At 32.5% G+C, this 19,318-nt stretch overlaps 2 non-coding genes and 2 pseudogenes across 3 annotated transcripts in view; 1 reads left to right on the forward strand and 3 right to left on the reverse strand.

The window, feature by feature from the left end:
• Window positions 1-4,277, reverse strand: part of LOC135656360 (maturase K-like) — a 4,390-nt pseudogene extending 113 nt beyond the window's left edge. The window contains exon 1 of the transcript XR_010504171.1: window positions 1-4,277. This exon is cut by the window's left edge and continues 113 nt beyond it. The product of XR_010504171.1 is annotated as a maturase K-like (transcript).
• Window positions 4,278-6,383: 2,106 nt separating this feature from the next.
• Window positions 6,384-6,471, reverse strand: TRNAS-GCU (transfer RNA serine (anticodon GCU)). The gene has a single exon. It is a non-coding gene; the product is annotated as a tRNA-Ser (tRNA).
• A 2,128-nt stretch (window positions 6,472-8,599) lies between these two features.
• TRNAR-UCU (transfer RNA arginine (anticodon UCU)) lies at window positions 8,600-8,671 on the forward strand. Its single transcript has one exon. It is a non-coding gene; the product is annotated as a tRNA-Arg (tRNA).
• An 8,237-nt stretch (window positions 8,672-16,908) lies between these two features.
• Window positions 16,909-19,311, reverse strand: LOC135656361 (DNA-directed RNA polymerase subunit beta''-like; annotated as a pseudogene).
• Window positions 19,312-19,318: the final 7 nt, after the last annotated feature.

The following is a 19,318-nucleotide window of genomic DNA, read 5'->3' on the forward strand; positions in this document are numbered from 1 at the left end:
TTATTTTCTTTTGAAAAAACATAAATAGATTTCTTCGGAGTAATGAGACTATTCCAATTATAATATTCGTAGAGAAAGAACCGCAATAAATGCAAAGAGGGAACATCCTGGATACAGGATTGAAGGATTTGGACCAGGATTTCCATATGGATGGGATGAGGTATTAGTATATCTGACAGATAATTTAAATGCGATAATTTATCCTCTAAAAAAGGAAATATTGAATGAATAGATTGTAAATTATGAGATTTTGGTATTTTTTTTTCTTCAAGGGAAGATACTAATTGCAGCGAGAATGGAATTTCCACAATGACTGCAAAACCTTCTGATATCATCTGAGAAAAAAAATGGGAATAAAAATAATTGTTGTGCCCAACGAATCGATTTTGGTAAGAATCATTAACCGAATAAATCAAATAATTTTGTTGATACATTCGAATAATTAAACGTTTCACAAGTACTGAACTAAATTTATTGCCATAACCCCCAAAATTCACGGGTTCATAAAAAATTGAACTATTTAAACCCTGATCATAAGCAAATACGTAAATATACTCCTGAAAAAGAAGTGGATATAGAAAGTATTGTTGCCGAGATCTATCTTTTTCTAAATATCCTTGTAATTCTTCCATTTACATTTCCACTTGAAGCAGGGGTAGGAGGCATTTATTGGGTTATCAAATGATACATAGTGCAATATGGTCAAAACAGGGTATTTTGTATTCTATTATGTATATAGAATACAATAGTAATAAAAATATATACCCCGAAAAGGAAACAGGGAGTCCAATCAATAGATCTTTTTATTCTCTTTTTCTATCGAATTGGTTTATCTTCGTTGTTTATCTTCGTTATAATTACAAGAGGATAACAAACCCTTTATTTTTGCAACCCGATCGCTCTTTTGACTTTGGAATTTATTCTCTTTATCAGTATACTGTTTCTTCTACACATCCGTTTCTAATCCATAATAAAGAATAGTTAGGATTTATTAAAAAAAAAGGAAAAAGAATCAATGGTCCACCCACAGGAGAACTCACCCTTTCCCGTATAAGGCACTAATCTATTTTTAACGTCTAATTAGATCGGGTAATCGTTCAATTCAAATTAAGAACATAAGCTCGTTGCTTTTTGTTTTACCAAAATTGGAACCATAGGCTCTATCCATTTATTCACTAGACCCAACTGTAAATGTGAATTTGTTTTGTCCCCTTCCCTTCCAAAAATTTTTTATTTTTGTAGCGATCCAGTAAGGATAAACTAAAAGTTCCACTTTCATTTGAATTTGTAATTTTTTAATAAAATATTTAATAAAATAAGAAATTTTTTTTATTACGACATGCTACTTTTTCCATTCATTACCCTTGAGGATCAGTCGTGGTCTTATAGACTCTACCAATAGTCTGGACGAATTTGTTGCTTCATCAAAATGTGTAAAAGATCATAGTCGCACTTAAAAGCCGAGTACTCTACCGTTGAGTTAGCAACCCGAATAAAATAAAATAAATAGGATATGTAGATACGATAAAAATGAAAAATCCATTAAATTGCACTGCACGACCCCATCAAAACATTGAACTAATAATAAATAAAAAAATATTTTATGTTTTATGATCGATTATACAAAATAAATAGAAAATGTACAGATCATATTTAAAAACACCAGATTCCTAAAAGAGATGCTAAAATTGTGACAGACCTACCAGTTTTTTATCAATTTTTTATTTTTGTTAAGTTAAATTCCAAAATACGTCTTATATGACAGTAAACCCAACAATGCAAAACCCATTATTTGAGTAAAAGTGAAGTTAAAACCCAATATGGGGTCTGGATAAAGAGATTTATTTATCTATGATCAATTAATTTATCTATGATCAATTATATTTGTTCGATACACCATTGTCAATATGAATGCAATGTTGAGAAAACAAATAACAAATAAAGTAAATAAAATAAGGATTTGTATTGGGTTGGCACAACATAAATAAGAAATTTTGATGGAAAAAAATAAGGAAAAGATAAAGAAAAAATCTCGGGTTTACTCAATCAATAGAGGTACAATAAGCAAGATTAATCCCTTGTTTGTTGGTGGATTCCTATAACAAGAAAAAAGTAAATTTAAGTATGAATAGAGCAAGAAAAGGGAAAATTTTAGGTAAAAAATTGTAAGTAAAAAATTATACAAAGATAGATTTTATATTAATCATCTCCCCCCTTTTTTATTAATTTTGTTGTTTTTTCTTTTAATTAACTCGAGGTTTTTTCTTTAAAAAATTCTGCCTTACTTAAAATATCATAAACAGTTCCTGTAGGTTGAGCGCCCTTTTCAAGGAAATATAGAATAGCGGGAACGTTTAAATAAGTTTGATTCTTTATCGGATCATAAAAACCCACTTTTCGAAAATCTCTTCCTTCTCTTCGGGATCGAACATCAATTGCAACGATTCGATAGATGGCTCATTGGGATAGATGTACATAAACAATCCCCCCCCAGAAACGTATAGGAGGTTTTTCTCCTCATACGGCTCGAGCTCGAGAAAAAATTATTTTTATTTCGGTATATCTTTCTGTATATAATATCAAATAGTAAACACAAAATAATGACTCAAATCATAGTCTAATTCATTATTATTATTTTGTTCTTCCTAAAAAAAAAAAAAAAAATAAATTTCATTCGTACTCATAACTCAAGTTGGGTAATTCTGACAGAATTCGAAGGGAAATCCTTAGACATTTCTTGAGCCGTCTCTAACCTCTTTTGTTTGTCTCATCTCGAATCTATTTTTATTCCTAATTCTGATCCAATTTTTGAGACAATTGAAAATAGTGTTTCCTTGTTTCGGAATCCTTTATCTTTGCTTTGTAAAATCATTGGGTTTAGACATTACTTCGGTGATCCTTACTCCTTTCAAAAGGGCAGCAACATACCTTTTGTTTTTTTTATTTCTTTCTATAGAAATAGAATACCCATAGAAATAGAATACGAAGAATTGATTCCTCTGTGATACACTTTTTTTTGATCGAAATAGTTTTATCAATTCCGATTATTTTATATTTTAAGGATATACTTACAAAGCTGGTCTAACTTATTGATTGATTGGCACTAACCCTAGATTCTTCCCCTTGATAAATGAATCAATCCTTTCCGCTCGAGCTCCATCATGTACTATCAACCTAAGAAAAATTAGATTCCTAATGGAACAGAACAAACTATGTCGAGCCAAGAGCATCTTCATTTGTATAGAAAATGGTGGATGTAAAAATCCACAGCGGATCATGTCCTTCAAGTCGCACGTTGCTTTCTACCACATCGTTTCAAACGAAGTTTTACCATAACATTCCTCTAATTTAGAATTCAATTTAATTTCAAACCGCAATGGAATTGATTTAATATGTAATCATGAATAGTCATTGGCTCGATGGGAACAACGGGAACTATATAATAGTCTATACTTTATACCTATGGATAGATAAGTATTCTATGGATAGATAAGTATTGTATTTATCCGGAGAAAGCTCAGCAAGGATCCAATTTCTTTAACTCGATATTCTATCATATGAATGAAACGTATTTCTAAGAAAGATGTTTGCTTAAGACTTATTTACTTTACATCTCCAACAGATTGTTCGGGACGATCAATCATGAAATGCAGAATCTATTTTTCTAGAACAAAAAAACTATAAACCTCAAATCCTTTAATTTAATATATTTCCAATCCCGGAAAAAAATAAATTATTAGTCAAATAAACTGTTCCAATGACCAAAAAACAAAAAGGTCGTAAGTTTCTAGATACTATTGATTTATCATATTTCTTCGAGTACCAACCAAGAGTTCATAAAAAAATGTTTTAAAAATCTCCGACTTCAACATCATGACTGGAACTATGTTTTCTAGTCATGACTAAACTGGATCTCTAATTCAATCACCAAGTCGACGCAATCACAATGAGTAGCTAAAAATTTTTAGCAGATATTTCATTCCCTAAGGAGACATAAATTTTACCATGTTCAATTGAATTATCAATTGGTTTTCTTTTAACCAAAGAAGTAAATTGATAATCTAGTTTATCTATTTTCATGAGTATGAAATAGAAAAGGTCTCATGTACGGCAACATTAAGATCCTTATTCTTTCTTTCATCTGAAAGAAAGAATCTGAATATTGTTACTGGGGGTAATCATGGATATTTTTAAAATCAAAGATCCCCTTCCACAAATTCTTTTCACTTAAGTGAAAGGCCATTGTTATTGAAATACAACAACATTGTTATTGAAATACAACAACATTGTTATTGAAATACAACAATATAATAACAATACACAATATATATATCATACATATAGGCATAGCGTAGGCCTTGTTTATTTTAGTTTATATAGATTTTGTTTTACTTCAGGTTCAACAATTTTTCCATCAATTCCATAAAATCAAGTTAAAATATATGGAATATCAAAATTTCCCCCCAATCGCTACGTTACATTGATTTACAATTATTTTCATTTGAGGCATCTAAGATATAAGATAGAAAGAAATGGAATTCAGACAATTTTTATCCTATTTTTTCCCACGCCACAGCACAGCTTTAGAAGTTTTAAAACCAGTGATGAAATTAGTACGACAAACTCCCTACTCTTTAGTCTTCACATAGAATGTGAAATTGGGATACCCTATTTTTGACTTTAGGCTTTGTGTGGAAGGGAATAGAGATGCTTTTGTTTCACGCTTCAATTCGGAATGCATCATGTGAGAATTATAATTCATATTTAGAATTCATATTTCATGAATATGGGACATAATGAATATAACAATAGTACGAGCATATTATGAATGTGAATGATAGACCCCAAATTTCTCTTTTTTTTATTCAAAAAAACTTCCACCTGTATTTGACACTTTATTATGCTTGTGATAAATCAAATGGATTCTAAGAATCCATTCTAAGAATTCATTCTAAGAATTCAGAACAAAAGACATTCTAAGAATTCAGAACAAAAGAAAAGGTTGTTCTCTTTAAGATTTTTCCGTTTTATGTGGGATACAATGTGATCCCATCTTTTGTTTCTGATGGAAACGATCTGGGACGGAAGGATTCGAACCTCCGAATAACGGGACCAAAACCCGCTGCCTTACCGCTTGGCCACGCCCCATTTTTCCTGTTTGGCACTAGTCAAGACTATTATTAGAATTAGTTATTCGTCAATCCCCCCCCCCAAAAAAATACATAATACATAATAAAAACATATGGGGTATTTTGTTTGTTGCTAGGATTCAACACATGTAGATTAGATATAGAATCAAAAAAGTTAATTGATCATTACATAGAATTCAATTAAGATAATGTATGAAAGTAGAATTCCTTGTATTCTCATTTGAGAATGGAAGGAAGGATTTTTGATTTGGGAGAGTTCAAAAAAAAAGAAGGATTTTTTGACTTGCCTTTTTCATTTTTCCCTTATAAAAATAACTCAATCAAAATAAAATTATCTAATCTACAAGAACGAAATGTTTGTTATGTTTAATATCTTTAGCTTAATCTGTATCTGTCTTAATTCTGTCCTTTATTCGAATAGTTTTTTCTTTGCCAAATTGCCTGAAGCTTATGCCGTTTTCAATCCAATCGTAGATGTGATGCCTGTCATACCTGTTCTCTTTTTTCTCTTAGCCTTTGTTTGGCAAGCTGCTGTAAGTTTTCGATAAAATCCTTAATACTTTGCCAAATCCATTCATGATTTATTCGACAAAAAAAATTATAAAAATGGATAAGATCGGCTAAGTCTTACATTAGAATTATAAACCCTCGATTAAAAAATGGAAATTCTTGTATATTGAGTAACCGCGGAGATGAATTTTGATCAGTTTATTTACTCGTTCTGACCTTTCAGTGAGTAAGGAGTTTATTAGGTCTAGGTCCCCTACAATACCTAATTGTCGATATGACAAGAAAATTTTTGTGAGGAAGGAATAAAAATCTTATTACAAAGAAATTCGTAAAAGTGACTTTCTTTTTCTTTTCAAATCAAAAAACTCCATTTTGGGGGGTATGATGTCAAATCAAACAAAATAGTATATGTGGTAAAAAGAAAAAATAGGTAATCTATTCCCTTTTTCTAAAATGATCTTATCTTGGAGATTGTGTAATGCTTACTCTCAAACTCTTTGTTTACACAGTAGTGATATTCTTTGTTTCTCTCTTCATCTTCGGATTCTTATCTAATGATCCGGGACGTAATCCTGGACGTGAGGAATAAAAAAAAATTGAGTTTTCTTTGTTTTTCTAATTTTTTCTTATTATTTTATCTATTCCATATATTCACTTTACCTATAAAAAAATAAAGGAATCGAAATTCCTTCGAAATCGAAAGTATCAAGTAATCAGAGCGGGCGGAGAGAGAGGGATTCGAACCCTCGGTACGAATAACTCGTACAACGGATTAGCAATCCGCCGCTTTAGTCCACTCAGCCATCTCTCCCAATTTAAATAAAATTGAAATTTCAATAAAATTTCAAATGAAATTGAAATTAACTATTTCAATTTAAATTGAAATTAAATAAAAAAAGAAAAGAAAATAATAAAAAAGAAAAAATTTTTAATTTTTAAGATATTAATTATTAAGTTTAAGAAAGACATTAATATAATATTTTTTATTAAGAAAGATATTAAACATTATAATTTAAGAAAGATATTAAACATTATAATTATAACATTATCATTAGAAATATGAAACATTCTATTAAAATTTCTAATTATAGAATAGATTTCATTACAGATGAAATAAAAAAAAAATAAAAAGTGAATAATTAAAAATTAAAATTATTAATAAATTCTAATCTAAATTTAAAGGTTAAAGGAATTGAAATTTTATTTTCAATTAAAGTAAAGAAAAAACAAATTAAAGGTTTTTTTTATGTAATAAAAAATTTCTTAAATATTATAATATTAAATATTATAATATTATATTATAAGTAATTTTATAAGTAATTGTATATTATAAGTAATTATATAATTAAGTAATTAATAATATTATATTATAATAATATTATATTATAAGTAATTATATAATTAAGTAATTATATAATTATAATTATATAATTATATTTATATTAAGTTAAGTTAATTTTAATAATTTAAGTAATGTAATTATATAAGTAATTATATAATTATATTTATATTTAAGTTAATTTACATTTACGTAATTTAATTTAAGTTTCATTTAAGTAAGTTAAGAGTAAGTCAAGAACGAATTTGATCAAGAATTCCATTTAGATAAGATTCGAAACAGGTATCTCCAATAGAAAGAAAACCTTACTTCTTTAATTTTGTACGAAAGGTTTATTCTCCCGGCCTGGTCCTAGTTAAGTACTGGCCGGGCCAGTACCTCTTTTTTTGTCCAGCTTCAATGACCCCTTCAGACAGACTGAGAATGCCAGCAATCCAGCAAAGGAAAAGTATAAGTATAACTTTATACTGTTTTTTAAATTTATATATGTTATTTAGAAAAGCTTTGTGCTCTTCGCCTTTTAAGTCCCTGGCTGGCGGGACTAAATATGTGTCAACGTTATAATTTTAATGCTATCTTGATTGCGTCTCACTCCCTTGTTCGACAAATAGTCCATTCATATACAATAATGTATATGTAGCGGGTATAGTTTAGTGGTAAAAGTGTGATTCGTTCTATTAACAACTTAAAAAGTTAAGGGGTCTCTCGGTTTTTTGCATACTCCGATCAAAAACTTTATTTCTTAAAAGGGTTTAATCCTTTACCTCTCAATAGCATATTTGAGGAAGAACATACATTCTCACGATTTGTATCCAAAGTCCAATTAGAAATTCTATTTTCGAAATTGAATAAGAAAATTGGATTATGTATATGGAGTCGTGAAACATAATTTTTTTTGAATTGGATCAATTCTTCCAATCGAATGAGTATGAATAAAGGATCTATGGATGAAGATACAAAAGTTTATTTCCAATCGTAACTAGATCTTAAATTTTGGTGTTGTAAAAGGGAAATTGAAGCCAAACAAGCTAGAAAAGGGTGGTTTTGGTTTACTAGAACCATCAGCATATTGTTTCAGCTCGGTGGAAACCAAATTCTTTTCCTCGGGATCCTGCGAGTGGAAATAGGGAACGAAGTAACTAGACTAGACGGATTTGGTATAATCCCTCTCCTCTAGAGGGATCATCTAGTAAGCGAGTAGTTTGGGATACATTCAGACAGAAAGGCTGACATAGATGTTATGGATCTAATTTTCTCTAGGAATACATCAATCTTCCATAAAGGAGCCGAATGAAATCAAAATTTCACGTTCGGTTTTGAATTAGAGACGTTAAAAGTGATCAAGCAACGTCGACTATAACCCCTAGCCTTCCAAGCTAACGATGCGGGTTCGATTCCCGCTACCCGCTCCATATTTCTTATTATGTATTATACATCTTATTATGTTATGTATTATACATCTTATTATGTATTATACATACATGCACCATCAATTTAGATATGCATTCTTTTTTATTCCCTAAAATATTTTCCGTGTAATTTGATTTTTTATCCGAACAAAAGAAAGTAAGAATACAAAAAAATAAAATAGGAATGAAAAGCGTCCATTGTCTAATGGATAGGACAGAGGTCTTCTAAACCTTTGGTATAGGTTCAAATCCTATTGGACGCAATTTATTTCCATCTATTTTTAAAATGGCTATACTTTTTAAAAATGGCTATACTAAGAAACCCTTTTTGAATCATTCGAATCAGAACTATTTCTCAATGATTACTCTTGTACTAAGAATAGAATATACCAAGAATAGAATAAAAGTAAGAAATTTATGTTTGTTCCTGAAGTAAAAACAGTTCGATCTGTTCTTGAATAGCTTCCTTCAAAAGAAATTCTACTTCCTCGGTGAATGTCTTGGTAGAAGATATAATTTCTTGAAATTTAGGTTTATTGTTTTTTAAGTAGCTACGTAACTGACTGAGAAATTTCTTTACCTGTCCAATTTCTAGCGGATCAAGATATCCATTCGCTCCGGTATAAATAGTAGCTATCTGTTCTTCCACTGCGAGAGGGTCTGATTGGGATTGTTTAAGCAACTCGCGTAATCGTTGACCTCTTGCCAATTGATTCTGAGTAGCTTTATCGAGATCAGAAGCGAATTGTGCAAAGGCTTCTAACTCTGTGAATTGCGCTAGTTCCAATTTTGATTTGCCGGCTACTTGTTTCATGGCTTTAATTTGAGCTGCGGATCCTACTCTGGAAACGGAAATACCCACATTAATAGCAGGTCGGATTCCAGCATTGAATAGATCGGCAGATAAGAATATTTGTCCATCTGTAATGGAAATTACATTAGTAGGAATATAAGCTGAAACGTCTCCAGATTGAGTCTCAACTATCGGTAAAGCGGTCATACTTCCTTCACCTAAACTAGAATTTGATTTAGCGGCTCTTTCCAAAAGTCGTGAATGCAAATAAAAAACATCTCCTGGATAAGCTTCACGACCGGGAGGTCTTCTTAATAGAAGAGACATTTGGCGATAAGCTTGTGCCTGTTTGGAGAGATCATCATAAATTATTAAAGTATGTTGTCCACGATACATAAAAAACTCAGCCAGAGCCGCTCCCGTATAAGGAGCGAGGTATTGTAATGTAGCAGGTGAATCCGCCGTTTCGGCTACCACAATAGTATATTCCATCGCCCCCTTTTCCCGGAAAGTAGTCACTACCTGAGCCACAGAAGATGCTTTTTGACCAATAGCTACATAAACACATATTACATTTTGACCTTTTTGATTGAGAATCGTATCTGTGGCTACGGCTGTTTTGCCGGTCTGTCTGTCCCCAATAATTAATTCTCGCTGACCGCGTCCTATAGGGATCATCGAATCAATGGCAATAAGCCCCGTTTGAAGAGGCTCATATACAGAACGTCTAGAAATAATACCTGGGGCAGGAGATTCAATTAACCGAGATTCAGAAGCTGAAATTTCACCTCTCCCATCAATAGGTTTAGCCAGAGCATTTATAACACGACCCAAATAACCCTCACTCACAGGTATCTGAGCAATTCGTCCTGTTGCTTTTACGGAACTTCCCTCTTGTATCATCAAACCATCACCCATTAATACAACGCCAACATTATTTGATTCCAAATTCAGAGCAATGCCTATTGTACCCTCTTGAAACTCTACTAATTCACCTGCCATTACTTCATCAAGACCATGAACACGAGCAATTCCGTCGCCTACTTGAAGTACGGTACCGGTATTCACAATCTTTATTTCTCTACTATATTGTTCAATACGCTCACGAATAATATTACTAATTTCGTCGGCTCGAAGGGTTACCATTAGTGTTTCTTTATTCTTTTTAGGAAGGAAAAGATAAAAATAATGCCTAAACTATAACTAAAAAAAGAAGGGCTAATCAGTTATTTCTTGCATGGCCCCGAGAATGCCAATATTAGCACGGATCGTACGGAAATGTAACTCGCTATTCAAGCAACTATTCAGAGTTCCTAGAGCTCCTTGTAAGGCTTGTTGGAAAACTCGTTGTCGGACCTGATTAATCGCTCTTTGTTGTTCAAACTGAAGGGTTTCATTTTTGTAATTTTCTAATTGTTCCAAACTATTACTAGTGGCATTAATCAAATTTTGTTTTTCTCGTTCTATTTCAGAGTATCCATTCATTCGATACTCATCTGCTTCCATTTCCACTTTACGTAAGCGAGCCCGGGCTCTTTCGAGCTGCTCAATGGCCCCTTTACGTAATTCTTCCGAATTTCGAATAGTATTCAAAATCCTCTGTTTTCGATTATCTAATAAATCATTTAATGAAAGTAGATTATCTTATCATTAATTTCAAAACTTCCATGATCTCTTCCCGAACCAAACATGAATCTTTCGATTCATTTGGCTCTCACGCTCAATTATTTATTTTATTTATGGTGTGGGTATTCCCATATCTTTTTTAATGTTTTATTTATGGTGTGGGTATTCCCATATCTTTTTTAATGTAATGAGCCTACCCTCTCTTTTCTGTTTGTATTCAAAGATGTCAAAACTGATACAAGACCAGAATATCAGGAGGACTCTTCCGACTAGACCAGACAAAAATCTAGAATTGTCAGCAAAGTTGTTTCTTTATTTGTATTTTATTTATATTTGTTTTGTATTTTATTTATCATTTTCATTTTTAGAATTCTATTTCATTTTTCATTTTAAAAAAATGAAAATAATAATTATTATATTTTTTATTTGTTTCTTCAAGTCCAAAAATTCCTCTTTTTTTATACATAGGTCGTCATTTCGGCATTAGATAAAAAAAGCAAAGTGCTCATTTTTCTAGTAAATGGTTCAAATTCTTTTATCGATATGAGTGTTCTATATCAAATCAAATAAATTACCAACTATTTTTTTTTTAACCATTTCGTTACTAACGTAGTGGTAGAAGTGGTAGAAAGAGTACCATGTTTTACCTGGACTTTAAACAATTTAGCTTTAACCATGTTAATGGTCTCACATTATTGGTTGATAGAGAATCAAAGTGGATTTACCAATAAGTCACGAAATGCTATGGTTCTTACATATGATTTCTTAATTTATTCAGAAGTAATTCGTCGAGATCGTGCACCTTTTTCCTATTTCTCCTATAAATACCATAAATAAAGTGCAGCTGGATGGATCCAACCTATTCTTGAAATACACAACTCGCACACACTCCCTTTCCAAAATAAATCAATACACCAAGCACTACACTTAGATTTATTGGATTTGTTGCTAAAATATCGGTATTAAACCCGAAACTCCCGGCGGATGGCCAGTGACCCAAGGAAACGAAAGAATCGATTACATTTTTTCATATGCTCCCCTCTCTTATGGATAGGACTAACAAAGAACAGAGTTCTTTTTGTATCACTTCACTCGCCTTTTTTTGATCGATTTCTTTTTATTAATTTCATTTCCACTTTATTTAATGGCAATAGATTAAATCATTTGTTTGAAATTTATTATTTTTTAAGTTTTCAAGAAGTTTCCAATAAGATACTTTACTTAGGTCTTAGATCTCATATCAATTGATAACTATTTCGTTTGTTGAAACGCTTCGAACAATGAAAGTAAAAAAGTTTTCTATTGTACTAAGCTAAGGACAGAAGAGGAAGAAAGCAAGCGAATCTGGTAATTCCTCATCCTCAAATCAGCCCTTCCTGGCGTATTGTCTCAACAAATAAGTAATTTATAAGTAAAGTGTAAATATAATTCGAAGAAGCAAAGGGCAATTCCAAGTTAAAGTTAATAAAATAAGAAAAAAGTATGTAAGGTACTTTTTTCTATTTATTTCTAGGATTAAACAAAAGGATTCGCAAATAAAAGCGCTAACGCCACGACCAGTCCGTAAATTGTTAAAGCTTCCATAAAAGCTAGACTAAGCAATAAAGTACCTCGTATTTTACCCTCTGCTTCTGGTTGTCTCGCAATACCTTCTACAGCTTGGCCTGCAGCAGTACCTTGACCAACTCCAGGTCCAATAGAAGCAAGCCCCACGGCCAATCCAGCAGCAATAACGGAAGCGGCAGAAATCAGTGGATTCATGGTAAGTTCCTCGCACAAAAAAAAAGAAATGGTTAATGATACAATCAACCAATGAATTATTACTCATTTTATCATTAAGATCCAGCGGTCCGAAGTAACTAAAAACTCCGAATTGAAATGATAATATTACTAAATTACTGAACTGAATCGTCACAACTATCTCGTTTTTACCCATAATGGAGTTTTTGTAAATCCATATGCATACAGTTCTAACTATTGTATTTCTTTGTTTCGAACCACTCTTTCATTTAATTCTTCGTTCTTTACTACACCATTCTTGAGTTCATCTCTTTGTTCATTCAATCCACAATCACAGACAAAATAGAAGGACTGATATTGAAATCCGTCTAAATGGAGTGTGACTAAATGCAGTGTGAGCTGCAATCAATATCAATCAAATTAATACCAATACAAATCAATATCAATATATCAATATGTAGTAATATAAAAGTATGTAGTAGTACCAATATCAATATATAGTAATAATTAATACTAATAATTATCGATAATATAATTATAAATGATTATATTAACTAATACTTAATTGATACTTAGATATTTTACATATGAATATTAATACTTATATTAATATTAACTATTAAACTAATTATTAATGTTAACTAATACTTATTTTATTACTTATATTTATTTACTTATATTTATTTATTTATTTATTATTATTTATTATTATATTTATTATATTATTATTATATTAATATTATTATTATATTATATTATCATTATAGGATTATATTATGTATAGGATTATATTTTATATTATGTATAGGATTATATTATGATTACAGAGTAGAAGTTATGATTATAAAAATAGTAATAGTATGTAATTAAGTAATAGCATGTAATTAAGTAATAGCATGTAATTATGTAATATAGTGATGTTATATAGGATGATAGGGATAGCCTTATATAACTAATGAATATCTAATGTCATTCTAATATGACATATATATTTGTTTCTTCCATAACGTAAACCACCCGCATTTTTTTTAGATTAAATCGGATTCTAGAATCATTCCTAGAAACATAGACGGGGTCCGAGCTTATAGACATTACATACATCTAGTATAACCTCCCCAACCCTTCTTTTTTTTTTTACAATTCTGTAATACCGTCCATCTTTTCTCCTAAAACTCTAAGTCATATAGTAATACGTTATTATGTTCCCCAACCAATTGGATTATCTTGAACCACGCATGAATTGGGATAAACTTACTTAATAATAATAATAAAAAATAATAATAAAAAGACTATTTTGAAAGCTAGTCAATGATGACCCTCCATGGATTCACCTATATAAGCCGCAGCTAACGTTGCAAAAATAAGAGCTTGAATACCACTTGTAAATAATCCAAGAAACATGACAGGTATAGGAACTACTGAAGGGACTAAAGAAACAAGAACGACAACTACTAATTCATCAGCCAATATATTCCCGAAAAGTCGAAAACTAAGAGATAAGGGTTTTGTGAAATCTTCTAGGATGTTAATTGGTAAAAGTATTGGAGTTGGTTGAATGTATTTCCCAAAATAACCCAATCCTTTTTTGCTAAGACCCGCATAAAAATATGCGACTGACGTGAGTAAAGCTAAAGCAACAGTAGTATTTATATCATTCGTGGGCGCAGCTAACTCCCCATGAGGTAACTGTATAATTTTCCAAGGTAAAAGAGCACCTGACCAGTTAGAAACAAAAATAAATAGGAACATAGTTCCAATAAAGGGAACCCAAGGACCATATTCTTCTCCAATCTGGGTTTTGCTCAAGTCTCGAATAAATTCAAGGACATATTCGAAGAAATTCTGACCGCCGGTCGGAATGGTTTGTGGATTCCGAACAGCTAGGATCACCGAACCTAATAAGATAGCAATTACTACCCAAGAAGTGATAAGTACTTGGGCATGGACTTGTAAACCTCCTATTTGCCAATAGAAATGTTGGCCTACTTCTACACCCGATATATCGTATAACCCCTTGAGTGTTTTAATGGAACATGGTATAACATTCATATGGTCCTCTAACAAAAATTGAACTTCAAAAAATAAATTATTTTGATTCAACCATCTCTTTCTCAACTCACCAACTTGAATCACTAATTGTATTCATCAATCGTATATTTAGGATATCAAGAAATTACATAGGATACCAAGAAATCACATAACATCATAACATATTATCAATATGCCCACATTTCCATTTTGTTTTTTCTTTTTTTTAATTCAAGAATAGTAACCGATCCAATAAATCTATAAAATCCCCAAATAATTAACTAATTATTCTTAATCATAATCAACGATTTCTTATATAGCTACAACGGCCCTCACAAATTGCGGATACTAATTTGTTAAGAACCAATCGGATTGAAGCTATAGCGTCATCATTGGCTGGGATCGAAATATCTGCGAGATCGGGGTCACAATTTGTATCGATTAAACAAATCGTCGGAATCCCTAAAATTACACATTCTCGAAGAGCCATATATTCTTCTTGCTGATCAACGATGATCACAATATCAGGCAATCCCGTCATATATTTGATACCGCCGAGATATGTTTGCAAGGCAGATAATTTTCTCTTCAACATTGCGGCATCTCTTTTGGGAAGACGGTTGAGTTTCCCCATCTTTTGTTCTGCTCTTAAATCCCTGAACTTTTGAAGTCTCGTTTCCGTAGTAGACCAATTCGTTAACATACCACCGAGCCATTTTTTATTAACATAATGACACCGGGCCCTTATTGCAGCTGATGCTACTGAATCCGCTGCTTTATTTTTGGTACCAACAATTAAGAAGTTTTTTCCCCTACTTGCTGCATCAAAAACTAAATCACAGGCTTCTGATAAAAAACGAGCCGTTCTAGTGAGATTTGTAATATGAATACCTTTACGCTTTGCAGAGATGTATGGGCCATTCTAGGATTCCATTTCTTAGTACCATGACCAAAATGAACTCCGGCCTCCATCATCTCTTCCAAATTGATGTTCCAATATCTTCTTGTCATTTTTCCCCACACTTCCTTTTTGTTTTTTCTTTTTATTTTTTTAACAAAGAGACGAGGTACTTTGAAATAAATAATTGTTCCGATGGAACCTTCTACCGGGAATTAACCGTTGATACACGGTACAAACCATTAATGTCTTTTAATTACTTATTTTTTTTTTACCAAATCAATACTCGGACCAGATAGTTAAGTTAAAAGACAGATAGTTAAAAGTGAAAAGATAGTTAAAGTAAAAGAATCTGCTCTTAGGAATCATGAAATCGCGTAAACGATTGTTCTGATGTCTCATGGAAATGGGACGTAAGAACAAAATAATTCTCTATGGTGTAACAAAATATCTCTCATTTCCAAATCGAATAGATTCTTTCTTTTGATTTCCAAATAAATGTTCTTGTCTTGCCTTGAACGGTGCACTAATTTTTTGAATCCGGTACCAACGGGTATAATCCCACCAGAACAACGTTCTCTTTCAGGCCTTTCAACCAATCAATACGACCTCGTAGAGCAGCTTTTGCTAAAACTCGAGCGGTTTCTTGAAAACTTGCTTCGGATATGAAACTTTGAGTATTCAAAGATGCCCTCGTTATTCCCAATAGGATTGCCCGATAAGAGATCGCTTCGTCCAAGCGCGCCCCCGCTCGTTCCGCTCGCAACAATCCGATTAATTCCCCAGGTGAAAAAACATTAGACATTCCATCTTCTGAAACCAACACTTTTGATGTTACTTGACGTACAATAATCTCTATATGTCTATTATGGATCTGTACCCCCTGGGATCGATAAACCTTTTGGATTTTATTAACCAAAGAGATACGACTTTGAACTATGGTTAGCTCCGCTTGAATCAAGAATCCCCAGGGGATTCCAAGAATTTTTGGTATACCTTCGTTCCAACCTTCAACTCTCCTTTCGAGGTTCATCGATATTGAATCAATAGAACGTACTTCTAAGATTTGTTCCACTTTTGGAAGACCTGCGTTATGTCACCAGATCTCGATTTTTCATATATAAATGTAACTAATGTATCTCCTTCGTAAAAGATTTCTCCATAATGGCCATGAACAGTAGCTCCTGGAGTGGCCAAATAGGGCTTAGCCGATCTTATAACTAAGGAGTCAACATGAACAATTATGATCTGACCAGATTTTTCTACGTGTGGTTCGTATTTGAATAGACATACATTTTCACAAAAAAATTGTCCAAGACGAATTTTTTTAGATGTCTCTTCCCAATAATCGTGATGGAGAAAGTGCCAATTCAATGGAATGGATTCAAAATGATGTTACTGCATGGATCGGGTTATAAATCCTCCTATTTTCATCTATTAAACAGTATTTAAGTACTTGAAGTACTTGGAAAGTCTGTTGAAAATTGTCAAGTAGCAAATATTTCTTTAACAAGATCTGATTATAAGTTATTAAATGGTAAGATGAATAGAAATTTGCTATTTAGGTACAATAGTGCCTAAGGGACCCAGCAAATCCTTAATTGGGATTATGGGATCCGATTCTTTTGTCATATTGTTATATTTTGAACCATTGAATGGGCCAATTCGAAAACAATTGGATGATGACAAAATTATCAAAGATTGGCATTCCTTATTTCGATTTAACAATGTACCAATAGTACCTTGATGTTGGGTAAGTGATTGAATCCTGGCCTTGTAAAAAAAAGGATTGATATTTGTGCGATCTAATCCATTATCGGAAATCAATCCGGAACTTGCCCTATCATATCTTTTTCCGGTATACGAAATAGTGGACTTGACTAACTCAATTCTTATGAAATCTCGAATCAGATCATTTGTTCTTACCTCAACAAAGGAAGCGTGAACCTCTTCCGGAGAACCTTTTTGCTCTTGATCCAAATTCAATACTAAGCAAGTCCGAACTAATTGAATACTTGTGTGAGAAATTCCTCGAATTGACTTGCCATTTCCATGAAGGATATAATTGACAACTCTAAGTTGGACATTATCCTTTTCCCGCAGGAGATCTTGAGGAAAAAGTGTTGCTAAATTTATGCCATCAGCTATTTCATATGTGACTACGGGTCGAACCAAAACAAAATACTTTTTCTTGGTAGGTGTGATCCGTTGGACATAGATCCAATTTTTCCATTTTTTGATTCCTTAGAAATTTTTTTTTTCTGTTTCCGGTGGTATCAAAATGCCGCTGTGCCTGGATATCTTATCTGCCTCTCCAGGAAAATAAATATCTCCGGAAAATATTTTTAGTTCAATATTTTTTTTTTTTCTCTCCACTCGGACTAATCCGCCTACTCGACTTCTTGTATTTAAAGCGAGTTGTGTATCTACTCCAATGATACTATTGTTCCGGACCATTATCAACGAAGATCCGGGTAAGATATGCACTTCTTCGAGAATGAAAAAAAACCGATCTACTTTCGTTTGGTATTTCGGACTAAATTCTTTTGGTCCTCGATACTCAATCAAATCCTCTTTTTTATGATTGAATTGACCTCTACGGTTCCATATTTAGTAATTCCTGAATTGCTTCTTCTGTATCGTGGATCATCAAAATAAGCAAGAATACTATTTCTACGTAAAATACCCTGTTTTGGTATTTCGATCGAAATACCAAAACAGGGTATTAGTTCTTTCTCTCGTTCTTGATTGTATTGTAATGGATGATGAATCTATTTCTTCGCTTTTTCGCCAAGAAATAAGATTCCTTGGATAATAGAAGGATATATGAAATTCAAATGACCATTAGACATCGTTTTGATCAGGTCTTATTGAATAGTCAATAATTTTCTTATCTTTTTTACCAGAAGTATCCAACAATTTATGTCTTATTCGACCATTAGTCATTGATAGGTCAGAGATATATCTTTCTTCGACAGAAAAAGAATAAACATTCATTTGATCTTGATCCTTGTGGAGCGAAAAAGACACTATACTGGATCTGCACGGACCTCCCGCTAATATCCATAAATGACTCGTTTTTGATAATAGATGAACATTACCATATGTATATTCAGGTGCATGGTGGACATCGGTACTCCAGTGCATTTCTCCCTCTGATTCAGAATAAATATGTTTTCGTACCTTCTCTTTAAAATGAAAAGTGGACGTTCCAGCACGAATCTCAGCAATCACTTGTTCTGATTCTACATATTGATTATTTTGAACTAAAATAAAAACTTTTGGTGGAATATTTACATTATGTAGAATATCCCGACTCTCAATAGTTACATACAAGTCTATAGAACATAGAAAAGCAGGATGCCCATGACGGGTACGTGTGGGATGAACCAAATCCTCATTGAATTTTATTTTTCCATTAGAAGGAGCTCGTACATGCTCGGCAGGTACCGCCTGTGAATACTCCACCGGTATGAAAAGTTCTTAATGTTAGTTGAGTTCCTGGTTCCCCAATTGATTGACCCGCAATAATACCTACAGCTTCTCCCAATTCGACCAGGTCGCCATGAGTAGGACTCCGACCATAACATAATTGGCAGATCCAAGATGTACTCCTGCAAGTAAAGGGGGTTCGAATATATATTGGTTGTGCTCGAAAGGTTATGAATCGATTGACAAGTCCAATCCCAATATCTTGATTTCGAGTGGCAAGGCATCGTAGACCGATATATATATCGTCCGCTAATACACGACCAATTAGTGTTTGGACAAAAATTTTTTCCGTCATCCATTTCGAGACTCACGGAAATACCTCGGATAGTGCCA

The sequence above is a fragment of the Musa acuminata genome, unplaced genomic scaffold (genome assembly GCF_036884655.1).
Source record: "Musa acuminata AAA Group cultivar baxijiao unplaced genomic scaffold, Cavendish_Baxijiao_AAA HiC_scaffold_158, whole genome shotgun sequence".
NCBI classification, from domain to species: domain Eukaryota; kingdom Viridiplantae; phylum Streptophyta; class Magnoliopsida; order Zingiberales; family Musaceae; genus Musa; species Musa acuminata.